Consider the following 5,161-nt stretch of genomic DNA (forward strand, 5'->3'; position numbering starts at 1 on the left):
AAAGTTCAACAAAGTGTTTCGATGAACAATAGGTATATGACCAATGGCCTTTCACAAGACATTTTCTATATTCATTTTATTTCGTCTACTTTGATATTTTCTTATATCTCTTTACTATTTATCTATTCTTGGTGGTTAAAAGTATGCATCCACTCTTTGTGGGTTAAATGTATTCATCCACTCGTAGTGGTTAAAGATACCACTTTTGATGGATAAAAGTATTCTTATTATTATAATAGTTATTAATGTAACGACCACAATTGCAATAATTATAACGACCTTTTTTATGCCCATAACCATAAACTATTAAATGATGTTATATTCACTTTAGAGAATGGACGTAATTCATAATTTTTCATTAATAGCTCATTATTTTACTCAACCACAAAAAGACATGAAATGCAAAACAAAATGTATTTTTTCAATTACTCAAAGTATAGTATTTTTCACTTGTTATGAAATAGATATCATATAAAGTCAATTTCATATGTTTAATTCAAAATGTCTTATGCAAAATCTCATATTGTCACAACTAAATTTACGTATACCAATCATAATCATATTTGAAATCCAAAACAAAGAAATCACGTATTGAGCAAATCATATTCCAATACCAAAATAAAGAGATCATATATAATTATATATATTGCATGCTCAATCCAATTTAATAAATTAAGGGATAAAATATGATAGATACTACATTATAGAAGTTTTCACTCTAATTTAATAAATTAAGAGACAAAATATGATATATATTATATAATAGTAAATTTACTTTTCAATCGAAGAACAAAATATAATATATACTACATGATAATAAATTACATTAAGGTTGATTTTCTAGGAATGAAAATAATAAAGAGATATCAAGTTACTCATCTGATATGCTAAAATAAAAAATCAAATACCAATTATTGAAATCCTTTTTTTGAAGCCTGAAAGAATTGGAACTTCAAAACTTGAAAGATTAAATAATTGTGCTGATAACGTGTTATGGATTGTAAACTGAAAGAATAATTATAAACTAAAATAAATAACTATAAAGAAAGTATTTAGAGGGAGTAAGAAGATCTTATTGAATTGTGTGCTTACAAATGAAATGAGAGACCTATTTATAGGCTAACAACCCCTTGTATCATAATCCTAATTTAATTCAATTTAAGAGTTCAAATCAGATTATACTTCTTGTATCTGTCCTGTTGGGTTGTTTGACTTGATCTGAACTTCTTGATTCATAATATAGTGAGTATTCACACATATATTCATAACAATTTTAAGTTAAACAAAAATTATTAATCATCTATAACTAAACTAGTATGTGTGAGTGTGTGCAAAATGTTTTTTAGATAAAAAAAAACATTGTTATTGATTTTATTTTTAAATTAGAATTTTAAATTAATTTTATTAAATATAATTATTAATTTAAAACATTGTCTGTATATACTCAATTTTAGCTACTAGCATTATGTTTCCTATATTATAAAAAGTTGTTTCACCACGAGCACATTTTTATATAGAGAGCAATGACAACGCATAGAATGACTAATATAATTATATTACGCAAACAACAATGAAAATAACTTAATATAAATGGTAGGTTTTATGGGTTAGTTTCACTTTTAAAAATGTTCTAAAGATCTTGACTTGGTGTCTCAAATATAAATATCGAGACAATTAAGAAATCTTTACTAAAGTATAAGTGTTTTTCTCTTCTCTTTTACCATTTTATCTTTTCAATGTGCCATTAATGACCATTCATTAGAAAATCCACACTTATAATGGTTATCCATTAGAAAAAAGTCATTACTCTACTATACATAATGTGGGTAAAATGTTTTTCCATATTATTATGTGTGTTAAAACTCTTTTTAATAACTATTCTTGAGTAACCATTTCTTCCTATTTTATATTTAGAGTTTTGACAATTCGTTCGGTGGACAAGATTTTTCTAGTCGAGGCAAATAAACTTTCACACTTAGTGCTCTTTTTATAAATATTCTCTCTAAAATCCTATTCTACGTAACCTTTCCTCCATCCTATTGTTTACCTTACTTTGTCACTTACCTATTCGCTCTGTTACCTCTAACAAATCTTATTTTACTTATTTATGTTCTTTCATTGAAGATGCTTGCATTATATAATAATTCACTAACAAAACCTTGCATTCCTGAAAGAGATGGTTAGTGCCACCAACAACCAAGATTCATCTATTCCCATCTACATCCAAGATTTATTAAAAAGCTCCAAGCTTTTTAAAAGAGGATGTAAACATTAGAGGACAACAATAAGCGAATGATGGAAATGATATCCCAACATGTATCTTCTATTGACATCTCTTCTCAAGCTCAACCCATATACCTTAATGATAATGAAAATGAGCTTGATAAAGCCATTCTTAAATTGTAAATGCCACCAAATGGAGGAAATGGAGAGAAAATTATTAATGCAATAGACACCAAAAATCCCAACATTACAATCCTCTTACTGCAATTTCGTCGGCCACTACCTTTACTGTAATATTCTTGTTGACCACTATTTAAAGGTTTTGTGACAAACAAAAGAGCTTTAAAAGCTACTCGATCAGAAGAAGAGCTCGAAGTGTTTTGAATTTGATCTTAAACTGCCTTATCCAACTAGTGTAATCATTAAACCATACCCCAAGGACTACATTAACCCCAAGTTTAAGCAATTCAATTGTAAACCCAAAGATGTTTCGAGAAATGTTATGAAGTTTGTGAAAACTCTTGAAATAAGGGGATTAGACGATTACTTGAAGTTAAAAGAGTCCTCTAAATCTCTAATTGAAAAGGCCTATACATGAATTTAAAATAAAAATAAAAATAAAAGGCCTATACATGATATGTAATCTCACATATGGTTCCATGAAATCTTGGAGTCAAATGTGTAGAATGTTGGGAGAGAAGATTTTCTCTACTCTGGAGAAGATTACTCTCATTGACTTAAGAATGAAAGATCTCATAGAATACATAAAACGTTTCAAAAAAAAATGATGTTAGATATCCAAGGGATGAAAGTTTGCATCCAAAGGATGTTCGGTGAGTATAGACTGCAGTTATAGAACTTACCTATTCCAATTTTTACTACTTCAGTGGAAGCTAAACGAAGGACCAACAAAATAGTTCTTAAGCAAAAAAGAACTACTCGCTTCGGTAGAAAGAATATCCCAATAGTGAATGCAATTGAAAAAAGAAACAAAGAAAAAAGAGGTCCCTCTCAACCTAATCTGTGTACTAAATGAGACAACCCAAGGAAAAAGTTAAACGAGGGGGTGAACTTACCTTATGCTCTATAAACATCAATAATGAAAGAAAAGTCCAACCCAAGGTATTACAACTATCATCGAGCAATTGGTCATTCATTTATTGAGTATAAAAACCTTTCACCAGTAGGTGCAAATTGGCAAAGTATTAATAGGAACCAATAAAACCCAAAACAACTTAATTTTTGTTCATTTAAATCTTGGAGGCATGTAAATGCAATTATTCATGCTGACCATGAGGATCCTTCTTTTTCAACTACTCAGATTGAGAATGCACACCAACTACTGTGGTTACTTTTTCTATCGCTAGCTTGTTAACAACGACACTTAATTTTGGATGCTACTTTGACCAACTTAGGGTTTTTTTTTTAAAGTAAAAAATGAAGCTACTATAAGCTTGTTGTATGTAGTTGGAGTATAGTATGACAAGTACAACTTAATGGGATGACCTATGAGAAAAATGGTTAATAGTTATCATAATGGCATAATGTTTATTGAAGAAGATATGTGCACGTCACATTTTTATCATAATAAGTCTGTTTACTTGAAAATCACGATTAATGCATATCTATTAAAAGAACATATTATTGATGTGGTTGGCATAATAGAGCATCAATATGACATTCTTTATGGTCGGATCTTGTTAGAGCACTAGATTAGTGCTTTTTGTATCTAGCTCTAGTTGTAAAGCATCAAATTGATCCTTTTGTTGCCAAATCTAGTTGTGGAGACATCGATGTTGTTATCGTCTTCCAATGGTGGAGAAAAGTTAGAGAGAGAAAATATGAAAAATGAATAGGTTTTGTCTTATATAAAATAGTAATTTTTAAATTTGATTAAGAGTATTTTTGTAACCTATTCCTACACAATTGGAAAAGCCATAGCCATGGGATCCAAACACAATTTAAAAAAAAAGATAAACGAAATAGGGAAGGGATTATTATTCCATTCCCCACAGCTAAATATTCGCATTACGTCATGTTTTGTTGGGGGAATGGCTAAGCCATTCTCCTTCTAGTCCTTACAAAATTTTATCCTCTTGTTTGATTTATTTTTGGGGAAGGAATAGCCATTCCAAAAGGAATGACTATTCTTCAAAATTTGACAAAAGCTTGGAATAGCTAATACCACATTCCCTCATGGTATTAGCTATTCCACACCCATGGGAATAAAGTCCAAATATTTTGGATTAAAATGTCCTTATTTATTTTCAAAAATTACAAACTTAAACTTATAAAATTAATATTTTAAATTAAAAAATAAAAATTTTTTTAAATTTTTTTATTTAATATTTTTAATTTAATGATTTTGATTTAAGATTTATTGTCTTAGTCATTGTTTGTTGAAAGCGACAAAATAAGAATTTGATTAATCACCTAATGTTAGTTATTACTTATTTATTTAGGTATTACTTGTTTGCTTTCCTATAAATTATTTGTGTTTTTTTTTATTCATTTAGATTCTTCTGAACAATTAAGTTTTTTATTCAGAATTACTTTTTTTATTGAATTGTTTATTGATATTATATTTAATTTGTGTGATTAATTTTAAAAAATTACTTTTTATTGAATTATTTATTAATAACTTTTAATATTTTTAATGGATTGCTTTTCATTGAGATTTTTGTTATTATGTTTGTTAATTTTTATTTGTTATTAAGTTTATTTAGAAATTGAGATTATTGTTATTATTATAATATTTATGATTATACTAGATATTTTTTAAAATAAATTATTAAGATTGATTCTTTGAATGATTTTTAAAATTTATTCATATAATTTTTTAATAAATTTTTTTAAATTACTTTATATTGTTTTGACTCTTCACCTAACACGAAATCTTGACCCTGCTACTGGATGAAGATATGTACTATCGAGTCGG

Source organism: Theobroma cacao, chromosome 1 (assembly GCF_000208745.1).
Source record: "Theobroma cacao cultivar B97-61/B2 chromosome 1, Criollo_cocoa_genome_V2, whole genome shotgun sequence".
Taxonomy (NCBI): domain Eukaryota; kingdom Viridiplantae; phylum Streptophyta; class Magnoliopsida; order Malvales; family Malvaceae; genus Theobroma; species Theobroma cacao.